Consider the following 23580-nt stretch of genomic DNA (forward strand, 5'->3'; position numbering starts at 1 on the left):
CATGTGCCATGTCGTTGTGCTGCAGCCATTAACTCGTCAGTTACATTAGGTATACTTCCTAATGCTATGCCTCCTCCCTCCCCCGACCCCATGCCAGGCCCCGATGTGTGATGTTCCCCTTCCCTGTGTCCAAGTGTTCTCATTGTTCAATTCCCACCTATGAGTGAAAACATGTGGTGTTTGTTTTTATTGTCCTTGTGATAGTTTGATGAGAACGATGGTTTCCAGCTTCATCCATATCCCTACAAAGGACATGAACTCATTCTTTTTTATGGCTGCATAGTATTCCGTGGTGTATATGTGCCACATTTCCTTAATTCAGTCTATCACTGGTGGACATTCGGGTTGGTTCTAAGTCTTTGCTGTTGTGAATAGTGCCACAATAAACATATGTGTGCATGTGTCTTTATAGCAGCATGACTTATAATCCTTTGGGTATATACCCAATAATGGGATGGCTGGGTCAAATGGTATTTCTAGTTCTAGATCCTTGAGGAATCGCCACACTGTCTTCCACAATAGTTGAACTAGTTTACAGTCCCACCAACAGTGTAAAAGTTAACTTTTAAGAAAATATAAGTAAAAGGAGTACACCACACATAATGATTAAAAAAGTATAGTATAATGAATACATAAACCAGCAACATAGTTATAATCAAGTGTTATGTACTGTATATAATTTTATGTTATACTTTTATTTGACGGGCAGCACAGTAAGTGTGTTTCCACTAGCATCACCATAAATTGAGCAATGCACTTGTTATGACGTTATGATGTTGATGTGGTTTGGATTTGTGTCTCCATTGTTGGAGGAGGGGGCTGGTGGGAGGTAATTGGATCATGGGGAGAAACTTCCTCCTTGCTGTTCTCATGATAGTGAGTTCTCATGAGATTTGGTTGTCTAAAAGTATGTAGCACCTCCCCCTGCTCGCACTTCTTCCTGTTCTGACCATGTAAGACATGCCTGCTTCCCCTTCACCTTCTGCCATGATTTTGTTTCCTGAGGCCTCCCCAGTCATGCTTCCTGTATAGCCTGCAGAACTGGAGTCAATTAAACATTGCTTTTGTTTATACATTACCCAGTCTCAGGTAGTTTTTTATAGCAATGTGAGAATGGACTAATACAGACATCTTTGTCACCAGATGCTAGGAATTTTTCAGCTCCATTATAATCTTATGGGACCACTTCATTGTATATGCAGTCTATCATTGACTGAAACTTCCTTATGCGGTATGTGTGGCATTAAAGCCACAGAAATAAATCTAAGCATCTGGCTTCTTACTGGTAAAGTGAATCTATACATTTTATTTTCACTTCCAGTTATAATTTCTAATTAACATCCTCAGATAGAATTCTGTAGCATGTATAATAGATCAAGATAAACAGTAAAATAAGTAAAAGTTTAAGGAAATTGAAACATTTTATAAGAACTCTAAGAGGAAAAAGGCAGTTTCTTTATTTTTCCATCATTTTTAGTATGAGAAAATAAAATAACTATAAATTCAAAGAAGAAACACGGAAATCATGTTCTTTGACAGTAATTATTTATAAACTGAAACTTACCCCTTAACTTCATGAACTTCCTAGAAATTACTGTTTCTTGGAATTTTCATTAAGAATTCCCCAAACTCGGCCGGGCGCGGTGGCTCACGCCTGTAATCCCAGCACTTTGGGAGGCCGAGACGGGCGGATCACAAGGTCAGGAGATCGAGACCATGGTGAAACCCCGTCTCTACTAAAAACACAAAAAATTAGCCGGGCGCGGTGGTGGGTGCCTGTAGTCCCAGCTACTCAGGAGGCTGAGGCAGGAGAATGGCGTGAACCCGGGAGGCGGAGCTTGCAGTGAGCCGAGATCGCGTCACTGCACTCCAGCCTGGATGACAGAGCGAGACTCCGTCTCAAAAAAAAAAAAAAACAAAAACAAAAAAAAGAATTCCCCAAACTCAAGAACAAATTTACTGGTGGGTTTTTTTGTTTGTTTGTTTGTTTGTTTTGAGACGGAGTCTTGCTTGTTTGCCCAGGCTTGCATGCAATGCCATGATCTTGACTCACTGCAACCTCCGCCCCTGAGGTTCAAGTGATTCTCCTGCCTCAGCCTCCTGAGTAGCTGTAATTACAGACACATGCCACCATACCCAGATAATTTTTGCGTTTTTGGTAGAGACGGAGTTTCACCATGTTGGTTAGGTTGGTCTCGAACTCCTGACCTCGTGATTTGCCCACCTCGGCCTCTCAAAGTGCTGGGATTACAGGCGTGACTCACTGTGCCTGGCCGGTGTCTTACTGATCCACACAAATTAGGTATTGCTACCACTGAGGGGTTAAAAAAGAAGCAGGGGGAAATTTTGGGTATTGAGTGATAATATTTAAGACATTTTTAGTAATAACAAGGTAGTTGTAAAGTGTCTTGTCACTGAGATATTGATGGAATGAATAAACATTTTTTTTTAAAAAAATTATTCTGATCAGTTCTGTGGCAAATAAGCTATGGCAGGGGAATTTTGCTTAAATGAAATTACGCTTGAAATATGCAAGAGATTTAAACAGAGATCTCCCCTAGTATGTGAGTAGTAAATAAGTGTTTCAAAGTCATAAGAAGAGTGTAGTGTGCCTTCTGCTTTTCTTTTTATGAATTCTCTTTGATTCCTAGATTTTTAGGTTCAGCTTCCTTTGTCAGGATACTTAAAAACAGGGGCACTTTGATTGGTTATTTTTTGGTGGCCAATAATAGTTATTCATGTCAGGATTTAGGTTAGATGGAATTAAAGACCTCAAGTATCTCTTTCAATTTGCATAGTAAAACAGGCAAGTAAGTGTAATTTGTTCCTTGGTGAACTCTGCTCTTACTGTAACAAGAACCCAGAAAAGCACTATTTGTATCAGTTAATCCCTTGAAGTTACCTTTTATTTTGGATAGTCAACTGGGGTGTGTAATGGGCTCAAGGCTAAAGAAACTTTGAAACATTTCTGCCAACCGAATCTCACTTGTAGTCTTTATTATGATTTCTTTGCTATAATTTTTACATTCTGAAAATAAACACATTTATAAAGCAGAATTTGGGTATCAACTAAGTTACTAAAAACTTCACCAGTGCATGTTTTCACTCAAGGCCCCTCCTCTTTTATTTTAGCTAGGGATGCAGCTGACAAGCTGGGGTGGCCTTGAGTCACCGCTTTTAACTCAATTTAGTTAAAGTTTTTAATTTTATTTCTTCTTATCTCTTTGATTATCAGGGTAATATGTGCTCATTATAGAAGACTGAAAACTACAAAAAAGTTTAAAGTGGAAAAAATATCACCAGTTGCCGTACTTACTAGAAGGCAGCTAAACGCATGACTGTTAACAAGGTTATTTTGTTTACGTGATTGCTATAAAAAAGATTGAAAAATTGCATTGTGGTTTTGCTTGTTTAATGGGAAATTGTGACATTTCTCTGTGACATTACATAAGTAAACATTATTTTAATGTATATATAATACTTTAATTCAAAACAGGCTCCAACCCATCATTCCTTTCTCTAATTTTTGATTATTATAAATAATACTTCAGTGAATATGTTTTTGAATAAATTTTGTCCATATTTCTGATAATTTCATTAGGTACATTTCCTAGGAAGGGAACTAAGATGTCTAAAGTAATAAATATTTTAATGGTGCTCAGCTCTTATCCCAAAAATGATGTACAGATTGACACTTTTGTCATCCCTACACCTTCATCATCTCTATATGAGTCTTGGTGATACTGCATCCTCACCAGTGCTGATGTTTCACAATTCTTTCTGGTTCTATGAAGAATAGGGGCAGCAGTTTATGCCAAATGTAATTCTCATCTTAGAAACCACAGAGAAAATTATGAGAATGGGATTGAAGGGAATCCCACAAACTAGGTCTAGCAAAACCCAGAGACAGTGAGTAACCATAAAATCTAGAACATGTTACTGTAGATAGGCAAAAGCAACTGGAATTAGCAGAATTTGTGCAGGAAGCACTGCCAGGAGGAATGAGAGTGTGGAGGGGCCACAGTGATAGCAGATGTTGCTGACTGCCAGCAGGTAAGAAGGAAAGAGCCCTGTTTTGAGTGGGAGCTAAACTTAAATAGGGAGTCATCCCTGGGAGAATTGGAGAAAGATGTTTTTGTCCCCATAAGAGGCAGATCTCAGAAAGCACATCTTTTAAAAAGGAGAGAAATGCATTGGAAGGAAGGGGTTGTATCCCTTGGTGGCAGCTTCTAGTGAGGAAGCTGGAGGGAGCTCAGAGCTGGTGCATGTGCCTTTCTCGTAAGATCCAATGGACTTCACAAGGTGCATCCTGACAGGCAGAGTTGGATTCCTGCCTGCATTGTGCACTTAGTGCCTGGGACTGTTCTCCTTGTACGGAGATGTGGACAAGTTAATAGCCTATGTGGCTCATCTTTGACCAATGGGATACAGAAGTCAGCAACACATTCTTCCCCTTTTCTCTGCCTGGGTGTGACCTCTTAAAGTACAGTTTCTGTACCGCTGTGCACTTAGAAATGACGAGCTCTGTTGCATACCCTTATATTGGCTCCCTCCATCCTTCGTTTCTGTTTTGCTATTGTTGTCGTGGTTATTATTTTTTCTCCTTATTTTCACTTCTTTCTGCTTTCCTGGAATCATACCCCTCAATAAAATACTTTTTTCTGTGTCTAATGATGATGTCATACCCATCATACCTTTATTGTTTTTCTGATTTCTATTGGGATTTCTTTTTCTGTTCCATGGATTATTTAAAAATGTATTGCTTAATTTTCAAGCAATTGAAGATTCCCTAGTTGTCTTTTTCAGTTTTAGATTTCACAGCCAGGTTTCTTTTAGAGAATAAAACATTGAGTACTTTTAGTCCTTTTAGTTTTGTCATGACTTGCTTTAGGCCCAACATATGGTTAATTTTGGCAAATGTTCCAAGAGGACCTAACAAAAGTAAGTTTTGCCATTGAGTGCAATGCACCTTAGAGAACAGGTAGGTCAAATTTATTGTTTTGTCCACATCTACTCTGTCCTTGTTGACTTTTTCTTTTACTGTGTATTCTATCAGCTTTTGAAAGAGATGTTTTTAAATTACCCACAATGACGGTGAATTTGCCTATAAGATTTAAAGCTGTGATTTTAGAAGACTATAGATTCTGCAACGTGAGACCTTCCTGGTAGTTTGACCTTTTCATAGTTAAGAAATGCACACCATCATCTTTGTAATAAGGCTACCTGTCTTAAAGTCTGCTTTGTTATTAATGTAGCTTATTTCATTTAATATTGCATGATATATATTTTCTCATCCACTTGCTTTCAGCCCGTTTTTTTCTCCATGTTATACACGTGCATCTCTTGTAAACAGCAGGTAGCTGTGTTTTATGTTGTTGTTTTGAATTCAGCCTGACAATCTTAGTCTTTTACAGAGTATTTAGTTCATTTTTATTTAATGTAATTTGTGTTTGTATTCATCAACCTATTTTTTTTCTGTTTGACTCAGCTTTTATGTAGCTTTTCCTTCTTTTGTTGTTATTACTTAGCTATTACAACATGCATCCTTTGCATATTACATTCTATTTAATGATTTGTTTTAAGAAGAGATGCAGTTTGATTTAAACTCTTAGAGAAGAATACAAACTCCGAATTGTTTCCATGAAGTGAGAATGCCACTGATATCTAAGCTTGATACAAATTTCACAAGAAAACTATTTCCCAATTTTATTTATGAATATCAGTGCAAAACTCTTCTATTATTGGCAGAAAAAAAAATCCAGCAACTAATTAAAATGGTAATCATTAAAAAAGTAACTCATTAAAAAAGTAACATCATGACCAAGCAGGCAGGGTTCATTCTAGGAATGAAATATTATGAACTCTATGAAAATAATTTATCACATTAATTGATCTAAAAATCATATGCTAATTTCTATAGATGCTGAATATTTATTCGACAAAATTCAACAGCCATTGTGGTTATTTTTTAAAAAGACAACTCAATAAAATAAGAGTTAAAACATTTTATGAACATGGCGAACTGACAAACTATTTATGCTGTAGGGGCAGAAATGGGGTGATCCCTTCCTTCCCCATTATAAAGGTCACAGCCTACACCCTTCTAACAAAAGGCAAATTAACAAGAGAAATGCATAACACACGTATTTGATCATAGTTTCATGTGACACAGAAGCCTTCAAAAATGAAGACCCAAAGACTCAGGGTAAACTATCCATTTTCATACTTGTCTTTTTGGAACGTTTACGGAGACTTCATTAGCTAGGCATGATTGAAGCATAAACAGCTAATGTAGAACTGTACTTGGACACAAATGGCATGATCTGATCTAATGTTAATAGACCTGGTGGGGAAATCTCAATAAAGCCTGTTCGGATTCTTCTTGCCCTATCTATGCAGCTTTCCTTCCTCCCAGGTATGGGATATGGCCCCTCTGGAATGAGAGTCTTAATTTCTTTTTGGCCAACTGTTACATGGAAAGGTCAGGGAAGTTTAGAGTAATATTTTTAGGTTTTATGCCTGGCTTTGGTGAAAAGGGGTTCTGGCTCCTATGACCTGCCTTGAGGAAGAGGGCTTCTAGTTTCTATAGCTCTCCTTGGGGAAGAATGAGGCTGAGAGACACGAGAATAGAAGATCAGAGAGAAACTTGCTTCTGAGGCTGCTTCTGAGGCCTTCATTTTGAAATATTATGTTTTGAGCCCTAAGAATGCACACAAACAAACACAAACACACATGCACACAAACACACCATCTTGTCTCAAAGCCATTATTGTAATGAAAACAAACAAACAAACAAAAAACACTAGAGACATTTCTGCTTATTCAGTTAAAAGTATAAATCAGATAAGGATGCACAATTCTCAACCCTGCTACTAATGCTGTACCAGAGATTTTAGCCAACAAAGCAGATGCAAGAGACAAGTTAAGTCTTAAGCTCTAAGACCTAAGCAGGTGGAAGTAAAACCTTTATGTTTTTGTGACTTAATATTTAGAAAACCCCCAAATAACCTATGAAAGTTTCTAACCATTACTCAATTCCAGCATCTAAAATAGGAAAAACAGAGATACATCTGACTCATTAAAAAAATCCTTTGGTTGGAAGCAAAACACACACACACACACGCAAAAAGAACCAACAACAAAAACACCCTCTGGGGAAATTCAAGAATGATAAACTGAGAAAAATATTTACTTCTCCAATCACCAAGCACTTCCCCCCTAATATATTAAGAGCTTTTAGAAACTGGGGCATTTGGGGAAATATAAACTGTAGAGCTGTTGGCAAAGAACATAAATGAACAGTTTACATAAAAAGAATTGCAAATAGCATTTCAACTCAGAAAAAAGGTGTTCAACTCCACATAAGACGCTAGTTGTCATTTGATTTTATTTAAGAAATGAGAGAATATAAATATATATTTCTAAATTTGCTTGCGTTTTATAAAGAAACTTTCAAGGAAGCATAAGAATTAATAGAAATGGTTGCCTACAGAGACCAGAGTGGAGGGACAACAAATAGGGTGAATGAGACAGGAATCGAAGCCTAATTTTTACGTAAATACTTTCTCATATTGTTTTGTTTTTTAGCCATGTGAACATATTACTTTTATAGAAAAAAAATCAAAATACAAATTTGCAATTCCTTTATGTAAGGTGAAAAATTTCACCTCTTTCAATTACTGTGTAAGTTGAGTTATTTAAAGCATTCATGTGCTATTTGTATTTTTATTTCTTAAAATTATCTGTTCAAGTTCTTTAGAGATATTTTTGTTTTGTAGTTTTTTTTTAACCAAACTTTATAATTCCTTAATATATTAAGGAACAAGTACATTTTAATATTTTTATCTCACCTTTTAAAAGTCTGGTTATCCCATCATTTTGTTTATTATACATTAACTTAGAGAAATTAGTAATTCTTATTTTGTCAGATCTATCAATCTTCCTGTGCTGACTTTTAAAGAAACATTACTTTATTTTATTTTATTTTATTTTATTTTATTTTTTTTTATTTTTTTTTTGAGACGGAGTCTCGCTCTGTCGCCCAGGCTGGAGTGCAGTGGCCGGATCTCAGCTCACTGCAAGCTCCGCCTCCGGGTTTACGCCATTCTCCTGCCTCAGCCTCCCGAGTAGCTGGGACTACAGGCGCCCGCCATCTCGCCCGGCTAATTTTTTGTATTTTTTTTAGTAGAGACGGGGTTTCACCGTGTTAGCCAGGATGGTCTCGATCTCCTGACCTCATGATCCGCCCGTCTCGGCCTCCCAAGTGCTGGGATTACAGGCTTGAGCCACCGCGCCCGGCCACTTTATTTTATTTTTGAGATGACAACCGAATGCTAAATGTTTAATGAGAATCATATCCATTTTAAGGAAATTGATTATCACTGGCTGACCTTTCACTTCAAACTGCCCTAGTTTTAATAAATGCATAAAACATTTCAAAGGAATCATGACGGTGTATTTTACTTAATGGCCTTTAATCTTCTTCATGAAACCTTCATTTTGATGAATGACAAAAGGAGAAAATACAGAAAATGATTCTGGGTACTTTAATGACATCTCTTTGCATGAACTATGAGCCACAGTTACCAGTGCTATGAGACTGGAGGGTGTTGCTTGTTCATTAGAGATTCTTACAGTGATTAGGAAACAAAGACTAACTGTGAAATGATACTTCATGGTTTGGAAGATCTGGAAACATCAGGTGAAACTGAAGTTCTCCCACATGAACAAAACATTGTTCGTTAATTAGGACATCTGTAACTACTATTTGCTTTCTTGAAGGAAAGTATATTAGGTTGCAAACACTAAAGGGGAGATAGGTGGGCATGTTCCTTAATCTTAGGTGGAATTTAAAGACTACAAAGATCTGAATGTATGTGTGTTGGGAGATGGAGGAACAGGGAAGAAATGAAATGGGTTTAGATCATCCAAGATTTTAACAAACAAAAGTTTGAAATTTTCCAAGCACTATATTTACCTATGTTCCAGGTGCTCAGATTGCATAACAAATTATTCTCAGACTTCATGTAATAAAGACACCATTTATTATGCTCATGAATTCTGCAGATCAGGAATGTAGACAGGGCACAACAGGTATGGTTGTTTCTGCTCCAGGTGCATGGGGCTTCAATGGAAGACTTGAAGGCTGGGAGGCAGGAAACAGGACATTTTTCTCTAAAGAGCCAGAGAGTAAGTATTCTTGGCTTTGCAAGATTTAAGTACAGTCCCTGTCATTACTACATATTTCTGCTGTTTCACGATAGTAGACACCATTCATAATATATAAATGAATGAACATGGGTTCCAATAAACTTTATTTTCAAAAACAGGCAACTGGTTGGGTTTGGCTCCCTGAGGTACCTGAAGGATAATTTGTTTGCATGTCAGGTTGATAAGAAGTGTCAAGTGGAGGTGTCAGTTGTTCTTCATGTAGACCACTTCATGTAGGCTCATTCCTTTGGGATAGTTTGGGCTTCCTGTCCTCATGGAGGCTGGGATCTAATGATGTAAGTCTTCAGAAAGAGGCAATTAATACATACCCCAAATCCTCCTAAGAATCTCCTTAATGTATCTATGACACTTCCTCTTCTTAATAAACAATGGAAAAATGAATGAATGGAACTCAAGACATTGCCTCAAATGATTCATCCTTGCCCAAGGGTGTACTCACAGAGACTTGGCACATCAGGTAGGGCAGGTGTGTGAGTCTTGAATGATACCAGTTGATCTCTTTGCCACTGTAGTTAAGATGGGCTTCTGCTGTCACTGAGAAGTTCTAGAAATATTAGCGCTCATCTAGAAATTACGTATTTACTTTTTTTCTAGATGTCTTTTTTTAAACTAGAATTTATATGTCATAGGAGGTGAGATGAGAATATAAATCTCTTAAAGACCTAGATGAATGCTTCACAAACCCTTGTTAAGTAATAACTTGTCCCTTACCTGCTGCTTCAAGATTTAGACAGCGCTTCATTGAGTCATCTGTCAATACGTTAGTATTGATAGAACAAACTTGTTTTTATTTTGTGATAAATTTTAACATCTACTAGGTCTAGTTCCTCTTTATTCCTTTTCTATTTAAAAATTATTTTCACCAGTAGATGTATTTGGATGAACTTAAGGATCATAGTGTCAAGTTCGCTTCTTATGTCAATTCTTATATGTTAATTTCACTTCCGAATTTATTTCTTATGAAATAATTTAGAAAAATGATATCTCTGTAATATATAGTTTCCATCTAGGAATAAAGTATGCTTATCAAATTACTTAATTGTTCTTTCTGCCTTTCAATCTAGTTTTATTGATTTCTTTATATATTTCCATACATTACCATATTCATTCCTAACTATTGTATAATTTTGTTGCTAATATGGATTAGGTAATTTCCCCTACATACCGCTGAGACAAGTAATGATGAATATAAGAGTTGTTGATATTATGAGGTATATATTTTGGTTTCTGTCCATGGTTTCTGTCTCATAATTCCCATAGATCTTGTTTATCCTAGGTGACTAAAACAATAGGTATGTCTTTTGTTAAAGTATTTAGTCTTTTGTTCTTGATTTCTGAAGCAGCTCTAAACAGCTTTAGAGTAATAAAGGTGAAAGACAGCCTTTTGTCATAATGTTGGGGCTGCTTAGGGCTCAGAAGCAGGACTCAGAAAACAGAATCTCTCTCTGATCTTTTCCTGACACTTCCCTCCTTTTTTTTTTTTTTTTTTTTTTTTTTTTTGTGGCGGAGTCTCGCTCTGTCGCCCAGGCTAGAGTGCAGTGGCACAATCTCGGCTCACTGCAAACTCCGCCTCCTGGGTTCACACCTTTCTCCTGCCTCAGCCTCTCGAGTAGCTGGGACTACAGGCGCCCACCACTACATCCCCGGGCATGGTGGCTCATGCCTGTAATCCCAGCACTTTGGGAAGCTGAGGCAGGCAGATCACAAGGTCAAGAGATTGCTCCCCTCCTTTTAACTTAAAATTTTCAATTTTATAAGACAGGGTCTCACTCTATCAGCCAGCCTGGAGTGCAGTGGCACAATCTTGGCCCATTGCAACCTTGACCTCCGGGGCTCAGGTGATCCTCCCATCTCAACCTCCTGAGTAGCTGGAGCTACAGGTGCACACCATGTTGCCTGGCTAATTTTTTGTGTTCTTCTGTAGAGATTTGGTTTCACCGTGTTACCTATGCTGGTCTCAAGCTATGTATCCATCTCAGCCTCCCAAAGTGCTGGGATTACAGGCATGACCCACCCCACCTGGTCTTCCTGCCTCCCCTGCCACTTTTTTAAAACTTTCTCCTTTTTCTCCCCAAGGAAAGCTATAGAAATTAAAAATATACTCTCATCTTCCCTCCCTTTGTGTCTTGGAGCTGGCCGTAGAGAAGTTGTCTGATTGTAAGTCATAAGATCCCCATTTCTGAAGGGGTCCTCCTGCACCATACCCAGGAAGAAGGAATGCTGCACAGAGAGGCCAAGAAAAATCTCAACAGTCCTTGCTGGGTTGCCCCACTCAGTCTATTCATATTAGGCCATACTCTTTGTCCAGTCATATTTTTACATGGTTGTCCATGCTTCAATCATTCCTATCCAATGAATTTTCCATAAGAGGCCCAGAAAGATAGAATGTGGGGAGCCTCTGAATAGCTGAACTTGTGGAAGCTTGCAGAAAGGTAAAGAACTCATCCACGTGCCGGTGGGTGGCACATCCCACTTCCACAGGAATGGAAGCGCTTGTGCTCAGGACCCTTTAGACCTCACCCTATGTATCTCTTCATCTGACTGTTTATTTGTATTTTAAAAAATATCCTTTATAATAAAGTTGTAAATGTGTTTCTCTGAATTATGTGAGCCAATCTAACAAATTAATGAAACCCAAGGACCGGGCTATGGGAACTCTCATTTATAACTGGTCGGTTAGAAACCCAGGAAAAATAACCTGGGACTTGTAGGGACTGAGCCTCCAACCTGTGTGATCTGATGCTGTCTCCAGGTAGATAGTGTCAGGAGGCTATTTCCAGGTAGATAGTTGGGTGTCCACTGCAGAACTGACTGCTTGCTTGTTGGTTGGGAGAAATCCCCACACACTTGGTCACAGAAATTTTCCGTGTTGATTGTTGTGGCATGAGAGTAGAGAAAAACTGTTTTTCCCACCCAGTACCTATGGTTTAATTCATACCTTCTTTTTTCACTCTGTATGCCACTTACTTTAAAAAAATAAAAATGTGGCCAGGCGCGGTGGCTCAAGCCTGTAATCCCAGCACTTTGGGAGGCCGAGACGGGCGGATCACGAGGTCAGGAGATCGAGACCATCCTGGCTAACACGATGAAACCCCGTCTCTACTAAAAAATACAAAAAAAAAAAACTAGCCGGGCGAGGTGACAGGCGCCTGTAGTCCCAGCTACTCGGGAGGCTGAGGCAGGAGGATGGCGTAAACCCGGGAGGCGGAGCTTGCAGTGAGCTGAGATCCGGTCACTGCACTCCAGCCTGGGCGACAGAGCAAGACTCTGTCTCAAATAAATAAATAAATAAATAAAAATAAAATAAAAATGTGAGTTTTTTGTCTAGTCAGCAAGACTAAGAAATAAGTTTGTCTTCTGCTTTTTGGGGCTCTGTTTTTTTCAGTTATAGGAAGGAAGGGTAGAGTTGAATCAAACACTAATTCTTAAAGCATCTTTTTTTTTTAGTTCTCTTATAATGTGAGGTAATGTGGGGTGTATTTATGTTTTTCTTGGTATCCTAATGTATATAATACTTAGAAACTTGTCAGAACCCTCTAGGGATTAGATATATATGCATAGATAAATAAGCATGAACCTCACTGTCAGCATCTACCATTAGTGAGCTTATTTATTTAATTCTTTCTCTTATTTTAATTTTCTGGTACAATAGGTTATGTTAATATTCTGTGAAAACCAACCTGACATTGTTAACCTTTTCATGGGACATTAAACTTTGACTACTGTCACAGTTAGTAAAGTTCACTTTACAGAAATTTAATTTGTGCATTAAAAATGTATATATACAATTACCTTTTATTAACACATATTTTACAGTTGTGGTTAAATCACTGTATAATTTTATTAAAACGTATGAAATGATTGATTTTGAGATAGAGATCATACCTAGTGCCACATATGGTGGGAAATACATGCACATCCTTGTTGAGAGGTATTTTCTTTAGGATGGAAGGCCTTTTGAGAGAGACACTGCAGCTCTCCTGTGCATCAGCCTACCTCCCTGGGCCAGGCCTTTAAGCTGTCTCTGAGGTGGAGGGTTCAGCTGCCTTTATGCCATTTGGCCACTGCCTCTTCATGCAAGCCTCTGACTCTCTCTTCAGCTATCTTCCATGTTCCCTGTGGGTTTTGGCAGAAACTTCTGGATTCCTTCCAGAGAAGATGCTTAGATGAGCTGCCCAGGGTATTTCTGAGCCAAGGATAATGGCTGCATCATGTTGAATTTAGCAGAAATAGAGAGTTAAAAGAAGAGAATGTTGTCTGGGTAGAAAAGTTTTTATTTTAGATTTATTAAGTTTGAGGCAATAATAGGCTATTCAAGTGGAAGTATCCCAGGGGACAGGATTGGCAAACTTTTTCTGTAAAAGGCCAGATGGTAAATATTTTAGTTTTTGTGGACCGGATGTGATCTCTGTCACATCTTATTTTTTGTATTTTATTTTTATTTTTTTACTATTCTTTTAATATATATTTAAAACGCAAAAATGTAGGACAACAACAAAAAGCTACAATGTAACTTGGTTCATGACAGAGCCTTGACTGAGATATTGGGTCTAGAAATCTAGATTAATATTCACCATGTGGATAATTTGAAAACTCATGAGTAAGCATAGAGGTACAATATTCTAATTAAGATAGATTATTATTGTAAATTATATAAGTATTTACATTGAAAGTGTTTTGCCCAGAAATAGATTTTATAAAATCATGTCTTATTTTTTTGAGCCATGTAAAGTTACTAAGGACTTCCATCAACTAGATATAAAAATAGATTCAATAAAATTAATAAATTTTTTCAAATATTGATTAGGATTTAAGAAAAATCATTTCAGAAAATTTCTAATTTCATAATTCTGTGGAAATTAATGCAAAATAACATTTAGCTTACTGGATGTCACAGAGGCTAAAATTAATCTTTGGTTTATGAGAATATCATGATACATGATAGAATAAGACAGGCTATAAGAATTGTAGCCAGTTGTGTTGCCATCAAGGAATTATAATATTTATGCTTTAACTGTGGGATTAAAGGGGGTTATATCCTTTCAAATTTGACTGAAATAAATGCATTATAGGTAGAATTAAATAAAAACAACATGAGTTCTTTACTTCTGTCCAAATTAACCAAATGAATGGCACAAATTGAAGAAGTCTTTTAAACTAGCCATAATTAATGAGTTCATTTATTCCCTTAATTCAAGTAGATCACTAGAGTTTAAGTCTATTTTCCTAATGGAATTTTATTGATTGTAAGTTTAACCAACATGTTTTGCTTTTTGCAACAGATTTATAGAAAGATTCAATATTTTTACTAGTACAACCTAGAAATTATTTTACTTCTTTATTTAAGATGATACAGTGTTTCAGATAAACTTTTGAAATCTATAGAGTATGACTTTCACATATTAAATGCAGAGTGCAGAATACAGAAGTTAGTTTTAGATTCAACATTATGTCCAAGTTCCAGTACCTTTATACCTGAAGTGTTTGAGAGAAACATTGGCAAATTGGAGCTTACGTAGAAAGACATACCCAGGAATGTAACACATCTAAGTACTAATTCAAGTGAAAAATAGCTAAAACAACTAGTATGGAGAAGAAAGACCTTGGAGGGTCTGACCTCATGTATGCATTGCACAATGGGGTGTATATCACAGTTGTCTTAAATATTTAAAATGGCAGAAGAAGGAGCAGACTCATTTATCTATCCATTCATCCATCCGTCTAACCATTCACCCATCATTTCATATAGAAATAGCCTTCTATATGCTAATCTTAATGTATATACTAGAGACAGAAAGATGAGTAATATAACCCTTACCTGAAGTAGCTCATAGACTAATGAAGAAGCTCATATTTTGTGGGAACTCTTATTAGTTAGGTAAACCATTAGCTTTCTTTTCCTCCTCTATAAGTCCAGATAATAATAATAATAATGCATAACTCAGAGGATTATCTATGGGGGAAAATGAAATTGTGAAAAGTACTACAAAATGCTATAGAATGTTAGATGACATATTATTGACTGAGGAATTTCTGATAAGAGATTACTAACTCATGTTTTCTGAATCTCGTGATTTAAAATTTTATAGTAAATTAGTTATGTGTGGTGTGATAAACCATATAAAATTTAGTGTCTTAAAATCACAACACTTTATTATTTCTCATTATTTTACTGGTTGACTGAGTGATTTTCTCCCTGTCTTGTTTGGGCTCATTCGAGATCTCCTCACTCACCTGCCTGGTGCCTTGGTGATGGCTGTTGTGTGAGCTGCTTTCATCATGCAGTTTCTTCATTAGGTAGTCCAGCTGGATTTTCTTACATGACAGCAGAAACAGTCAAAGATGTAACAAACAGAATGGCAAGGCCTCTTGGGACCTAGAGTTGGAAGTCACACATTATTTTTGCCATATCCTGTTGGTCATAGCTAGTTATAAAGACATAGGACATAAATCATAGCTAGGACATAAATCATAGCTAGCCCAGATTTAAGGGGAGGGAAGATAGACTCCACCTTTCAATGGGAGAAGTGGCAAATTCACATTGCAGAAGGGCACATGGGATGGAAGAGGCTGTTGTGGCCATCTTTGCAACTATGTACTACATGTACACATGGCAGGTTTTTATTTCCCATTTGGTAAAATGTAAGTAATCTATTTTTCTGTGTACAGTGGCTAACAGTTGTACTTAGTTTTTTGTATTTCAATCATCATTGCTAGCAAGGAAATAATAGTATGAAAAGGCACAGTTTGAGTTGTCCTATATAGTTCATTCCATCATTGTTGTTTGTAATTAAAGAAATATTGCAGCAACTTCTAACCAATAGGTTATGAGTGAAGGATTTATCTGTGAAAAAATCTAGTAGTTTGAAGGTTCTTACTTCTTGTTACTTTATTATTACACTATCGTCAATTTTTTTAGCAATAAGAGGTCCATTTTTACTTTACTGCTTAATATCTGTCACTTTTATTCCTCCATAACAAGAAGATAAATATTTTAAGTCAGTTTTCCTCTTGTCTAAGTATATAACCAGTGGTTACAGAGCATGGAGTTGGGGTGAAGTGTGACTTTGTTTTCTTTTTATTTTAATCTAGTAGTTTCAATATCATTTCTAAGTAGATAGCCTTACTTTTCCAATGCCTCACCACAAAGTATTATGTTGCTGCATTGATTTATTTTTGTTGTTTTGAAGTCTCAGTGAATTTATAATTTATATCCCACACTATTTTGAGGGTATGTGTGCTAAAGCAGAAAACACGAACTTGTCCATTTTGGTGAAATAAAAGTATTCCAAACTTTTGACAGTTGCAAGAATCTTACTTTGAAAAATATTCAGTCTCCAGATGAACTGTAGACTTTAAATACATAAAAGCAGTTATAACAAAGAAAAATATACCAGTTTATAGCCAATGATGTATGTTGATCATAGACTCTAGCTATAGGAATGCCCTTCATTTTCTTGAAAATACAAGACAATTTCTTATCTTTTAACTTATAGATATGTTGCCCTCTCAGGTTGAAACACACCCTACTATTCTTTTGATGAGCGTCTCCCTACCCTGTAAGTCCCAGTTTCCATGTCACTTCCTCCAGAAAGTCTTCTGGCCAGGCACCTCTCTTGCATGTTTGCATAGCACCCTCCTCTAATGCCTCCCATTATCATCTAGCTGCTGTGGACTTTTCTTTCTTCCCACTAGATTATTAGCTCAATGAGGACAGGCATGATGCTGACCTTGAACATGTTTATGCCTTCACTTCTTAGCACAGCAGTTAGAACATTGTAGTGGGCAATTGATATTTGTTAAATGAATGAATTTGGGGTAGACCATAATAAAATTTCCCACTTTGTGCATTTTCATTCAGATAAAAATACAATAGAAAATCTCTTTTTTGAAGCAGGACTCGTAGTTGTTTGGCACTGAAATAGAAAAAGCATACAATGATCTATCTTTTCATTGTGTACAACAGATCAAACATTATGCCTTGTAAGTGTCTACATAGTCTCTCATTAAATGATTCTTTATATAATCAAAGATATGATTTTTCTTGTTACTTTTATTTTGTGGTTCCCTAGCAAATTACTATGGGAATTAAGGTCACACAAATCAAATACCGCAATTATGCCTTTGGTATCTTACTCATCACTATCCTACCTACTTTGCCTGTATCTTTCTGCTTCTTAAAATTTTCTACAGCTTCCTTTCACCCTCTGAAACAATAATGACCTCATTGCTCCACTGTTCTCAGAGGGCTCGCTATTAGATACAAGTTATTTGACTGTATCTGCCTCTTGGAACACATGTGAAATAATGTATTTATACTATCTGACAATATATTTCAACTCACCTTCTGTAGTTTGCCACCTTTCCTTAATTTTTCTCCATTTATATCACACATACAAACTACTTTATTCATTCTGACAGCAGTAGCATAGATTTCATTCTCTTTTAAATTCATTATATGGTTTGCTTCCTCTAAAAACAAACATTCTAATTTTTTATACCATTTCTAATATTCCAGCATAATTAATGATCTGCTCTCTTCACTCAACTCATATTTGTACTTTGATAACTATGAATTATTTGGGCCAGCTAAACAATGCAAGCAAATTGAACATTCACAGCATTTGATCATTCATAGCATTTGATCTGTTTTGTCTGAGTCTTGATATTTAGAAAGTTCAGCCAAAGTTGATATTAAAGTGTTACATTTGCAGGAATTTCAGGTAACTCTTCAGTTGGTCTTGATTGAAATAATGAACCACAGCCTAGAGCCCTTGTGCTTTTGTATGCTTACTAGGATTCCATAATTTTTAAGGATATCTAGTTGGAAATTTTGGGAAGTGGGGATTTGACTTTTGGTTTATTCTCAACTGAAGTGTAGCATGGATAGGATGCAAATACAGATCAACCAGACTGAACTTTCTGTGTGCTTTGTGAGGTCATTTGATTATTTGTGTGATATCTCACATGAGACTTAATTTTAATTTAAACAAATCTGTAAGTCTGTTCAAGGTACAGGGAAACCCAGGTAGAAGTAATACCCTAACATTTTGCAGAGAATTTCGGAAATATAAAATGTGTCAATACAAAAATTAGCCAGGTGTGGTGGCGCCTGCCTGTAATCCCAGCTACTCAGGAGGCTGAAGCAGGAGAATTGCTTGAACCCGGGAGGTGGAGGTTGCAGTGAGCCAAGATCACGCCACTGCACTCCAGTCTGGGTGACAGAGAAGACTTAGTCTCAAAAAAATAAAAAAATGAAATAAAAAATCTCTGAAGTTTCATAAAATAAAGAATTTAAAGGTACAGTAACAGCATAATAATTTATTACTGTATGCTAAATAGTGTGCTAGGCACATTACATACAAAATTATGTATGCAATATGTATGCAATGTACCTCCTAAAATGTGTTTATGATTTGTATTATTATCTCTGTTTTTTGGCAGCTCTGGAAGTTAAATAAATTGCCCCATGTATTAGTTTTCTATTGCTATGTAACACATCACCACAAACTTAGAGAATTAAAATAACACCATGACTTATATCATGGTTCTGTAGATCAGAAGGCCAAGCAAGCTGGACTGGATGTTCTACTTAGGGTCTCTGAAGGTAGAAATCAAGGTGTCAGCCAGGCTGGGCTCTTAGTTGACAGCTGGAAAGAATTCATTATCAAGCTCATTCAGGTTGTTGGCAGAATTAAATTATAATTGAACCTCAAACAACATGGATTTCAGCTGCACAGTTTCACTTACACTCGTATTTTTAAAATAATTATATTGGAATTCTTTTGGATATTTGAGACAATTTAAAAAAAACAAAAACAGATGAACAGTGTAGGCTAGAAATACTAAAAAAATCGGAAAAAGTTAAGTGTGACACTAACTAGTCTGGAGATACTAGTCTATTTTATCATTAGCTACCAAAAAATATATACAAATCTATTATTAAAAGTTAAAATGTATCAGAACTTACACATATAAGCACTTAGAGTTGACAGAAATGTAAACAAATATAAGGAGGCATAAAATTAATTGTGGAACATACTAAGCTACTGTAATCATTTTGTAACCCCCTCCTGTTGGTATTGAGGTGAACTCCAGTGCTGTGAGTCTCTGCATAAAATGCCCTGTGATGCTAATCAACCTGTGTGAGCAGTTTATTTCCAGTAAATTGCATACTGAAGTAAAAAGTTACCTTTTGCAGTTTTCGAGTATTTGTCATAGTGTTTAGTGTACTACCATAAACCTTGAATAACACCCATAGGAAGTGTCACTAGTGATGCTGGAAGTGCTTCCAAGAAACAGAAAAGTCATGACATTACAAGAAAAAGTTGGATTGCTTGATATGTACCATAAAACGAGGACTGCCACTTTGATTGCCCATCATTTCAAGATACATGAATCCATCCTAGGAAAAGGAAATTCCTGAAGTTGTAGCTGCAGCTACAACAGCAGGTGCAAAACCTTGCACATTTTGTGAAATATCTTTGTATTTCATATCAAAAATGTAGCTTTTATGTGGGTACAGGATTGCTATGAGTAAGTCATAGCTATAGACCAAGAGACAGCATACTAGTTTCCTAGACACCATTAAACAATAATTAAATAGAAAGGATATCTGCCTGAACAGGTTTTTAATACAGACAAAAGTGTCTACTCTGGGGAAAAAAGCCACAAAAGACATTTGTTAGTAAAAAATAGAAGCCAGCACCAGGAATTAAGGCAGGAAGGGATAGGCTAACTACACTGTTTTGTACAAATGTAGTCGGGTTTATGATCAACACCGCCCTCATCTATAAAGCTGCTAATCCAAGAGCCTTGAAGGGAAAAGATAAACACCAGTTGCCAGTCTTTTGCTTTTACAAGAAGACCTGGACAATGAGAAGCCCTATTCTGCATTTGTTTTATCAGTGCTTTGTCCCTAAAGTCAGGAGGTACCTTGCAAGTAAAATTCTTTTGATTTTGGACAATTCCCTTGGCCACCCAGAACTCCATGAATTCAAGATCGAAGGTGTCTAAGTTGTCTACTTGATTCCAGACACAACTTCTCTAATTCAGTCTCTAGATCAAGAGGTCACAAGGACTTTAAACTCATTACACATGGTACTTCATGGAAGTGATTGTCAGTGACATGAAAGACAGCCCTGATAGAAAGGACACCATGAAAGTCTGGAAGGATTACACCATTGAAAATGTCATTGTTATTGAAAAAGCCATGAAGGCCACTAGCCCAAAGCAATAAATTCCTACTGGAGAAAACTGTCCATATGTTGTGCATGACTTCACAGGATTTATGATGGGGCCAATCAAGGAAGTTATGGATGAGATTGTAGGTATGGCCAAAAAAAAAAAAAAAAAAAAAAGATGGAGTAAAGGATTTCAGGATATGGATCTTGGGGAAATTCAAGAGCTAATAGAAACCACACCAGAGGAATTAACAAAAGACAACTTAATGGAGATGAATGCTTTTGTACCAGTGCCACACTATGAGGAAGAAGACATATTATAAATGAAGCAGTGCCAGAAAACAAATTGACATTAGACAATCTGGCAGAAGGGTTATTGTTATTCAAGACCGCTTTCAACTTCTTTCATGACATGGACCCTTCTATGATACAGGCACTGAAACTAAAGTGAACAGTGGAAGAAAGATGCTACCACATAGAAGTATTTTTAAAGAAATGAAAAAGAGGCCGGGCGCGGTGGCTCAAGCCTGTAATCCCAGCACTTTGGGAGGCCGAGACGGGCGGATCATGAGGTCAGGAGATCGAGACCATCCTGGCTAACACGGTGAAACCCCGTCTCTACTAAAAATACAAAAACTAGCCAGGTGAGGTGGCGGGCGCCTGTAGTCCCAGCTACTCGGGAGGCTGAGGCAGGAGAATGGCGTAAACCCGGGAGGCGGAGCTTGCAGTGAGCTGAGATCCGGCCACTGCACTCTAGCCTGGGTGACAGAGCGAGACTCCGTCTCAAAAAAAAAAAAAAAAAAAAAAAAAGAAATGAAAAAGTAAAAGAGTCAGAAGTTACAATGTGTTTCCTCGAAGTTACACCAAGTGTGCCTGCCTCTTTCTCCCCTTCCACCTCCTCCACTTCTTCTGCCTCTGCCACCTGAGACAGCAAGACCAACCTCTCCTTTTCCTCCTCAGCTTACTCAGTTTGAAGACAATGAGGATGAAGACCTTTTATGATGATCCACTTCTACTTCATGAATAGTAATTATGTTTTATCTTATGACTTTCTTAATAACAATTTTTTCTACAGCTTGCTTTATTGTAAGAATACAGTATCTACTACATATGGAATACATTCAAAATATGTGTTAATTGGCTGTGTTATCAATAAGGCTTCTGGTCGAAAGAAGGCTATTAGTTTTGGAGGAATCAAAATTTATAGGTAGATTTTTGACTGTGCCAGGAATCAGTGCCCCAACCTGAGTTGTTCAAGGATCAGCTGTACTTGGAATTGTAGGAGTGAGGTACCAGTTTTCTTGCTGGCTGTCAACAGGGGCTGCTCACCACTCTGGGAAGCTACCTGTGCGCCTGCTCATGTGGCTCACTCGTTTCAAACCAGCAATGGCATGTTGAAACCTTCTTATGATTTGAGTCTTTCTGGGTTTCCCTTCTCCTACCAGCCAGATAATGTTCTCTGCTTTTAAGGGCTTGTGTGATTACATTAGTCACCCCTTCTACGTAAAATCTCTCTATGTTAAGGTTAACTATGCCTTGTAACATGAAACAGTCACAGGAGTGATACATTGTCACATGCACAGTTAGTGTGAGATATTCTGGGGGAGAAAGGGCACAATTCTGCTTACCATATCATATTGCTCAAAACAGAAATTGGCAGAGCTAGAGGTCAAGCCTGGGTTTGGTTGAACTTCAGAGCTTTTTTCTATACCACATTCATCAGAGGGCCTAATTTTATCTGTGGTGATACGGAAACCAGTCTTAGTCCTATATACCCAGGCTATGTTGGCTCCATATAGTGCTATAAATGTATTGCCTCAGAGGTCTCCAGCACAGTTTTACATACACACTGGTCCTGTAAAATAGGAGATCCAGATGGTCAGAAATGCATACATTAGGTTTTGTTATACACCTTATATTTCTGTGATTTGCACTTGTGTGTGTTTGTTTAGTCTGCGCTATTTTATTACAAGCTTTGATTTCTACTTTCTACCCTTTCTCCCTTCTGCTTACCTTATGAACATACTTTAAAAACTTGGTTAACTAAGAGTCAGGTTCATTGTAGTTTCTTTTGGAAATTTGTAGTCATATATGTATTTTTTCTGTTTAGTTAAATCCTTTCCAGAGGTGATTGAGTTGAGTGACCATAATGTGCTAAGGGAACTGCAAAAGATACAAAACCAATCAAGAGAAATCCCTTACTTGATCATACAAAGCTATCATTTAACTAGGGACCCCACAGATTTTTATGAAGTGGAATATTTGATCCGGTGCACACAATAGGAAAAAAAAAAAAAAAGCAAACGTGTGATTTCGTTGTTTTTTTTTTTTTTTTTTTTTTTTTTAAACAGAGTCTTGCTCTGTCACCAGGCTGGAGTGCAATGGCATGATCTCGGCTCTCTGCAACCTCTGCCTCCTGGGTTCAGGCGATTCTCCTGCCTCAGCCTCCTAAGTAGCTGGGACTACAGGTGCCCGCCACCATGCCCAGTTAATATTTGTCTTTTTAGTAGAGATGGGGTTTCTCCATATTGGCCAGGATGGTCTCGATCTCTTGACCTTGTGATCCACCCACCTTGGCCTCCCAAAGTGTTGGGATTACAGGTGTGAGCCACCGCGCCTGACTTCAGTGATTTTAAATAACATAAACAAATATATGCCGTATGTTTCTTAGGCTGTTAAGTGTAACATATTTTGAGATAACTATTAATTTCTTTGTTAACAGCTTTTGAATCTTGTTTGCTTGCCTCCATCAAGAAAATGACACAATCTTCTTTTTCCTCATGACTCACCAAGTCAGAGACAGCCTCCCAGATTACAGCTAGCTCAGTGGTATGAGGAGCAGTATGGATTGTGTATGAAACAAAGTCCAACTTTTATTTACTCAATGACTAAGTAATTTGGGACAAGTCATTAGATACAGCTGGACCTCATTATTCTCCATTATAAAAATAAGCAAACAGTTCCACAATTCTATTATTTTAAATGACATCTGCTGTGATATACTTTGCTTAGTATCCAAGAGGCTGGAAATATTTAATTTATTTCAGTTTGACCGCTAAAAAATTTGTTCTCTAGATCTCATGAAGACATGGAAACATTTTACAGGTCAATATATGTAAATATTATAGTAAAATTAATTTGAATATACATGGGGCTTGTCATACTT

At 37.1% G+C, this 23580-nt stretch overlaps 1 protein-coding gene across 7 annotated transcripts in view; it reads left to right on the forward strand.

Moving 5' to 3' along the window:
* Positions 1–23580, forward strand: part of IL15 (interleukin 15) — a 101508-nt gene that overhangs the window by 23779 nt on the left and 54149 nt on the right. The window contains exon 3 of one of the 7 annotated variants that reach the window (XM_033215345.1): positions 3236–3393. The exons of the other annotated variants lie outside the window; for them this stretch is intronic. The gene's annotated coding sequence lies outside the window, so the exon portion shown is untranslated. Of the gene's footprint in view, positions 1–3235; positions 3394–23580 lie in introns of those variants that run through there. 7 annotated transcript variants of the gene reach the window in all.

Source organism: Trachypithecus francoisi, unplaced genomic scaffold (genome assembly GCF_009764315.1).
Source record: "Trachypithecus francoisi isolate TF-2019V2 unplaced genomic scaffold, Tfra_2.0 Lachesis_group1, whole genome shotgun sequence".
NCBI classification, from domain to species: Eukaryota; Metazoa; Chordata; class Mammalia; order Primates; family Cercopithecidae; genus Trachypithecus; species Trachypithecus francoisi.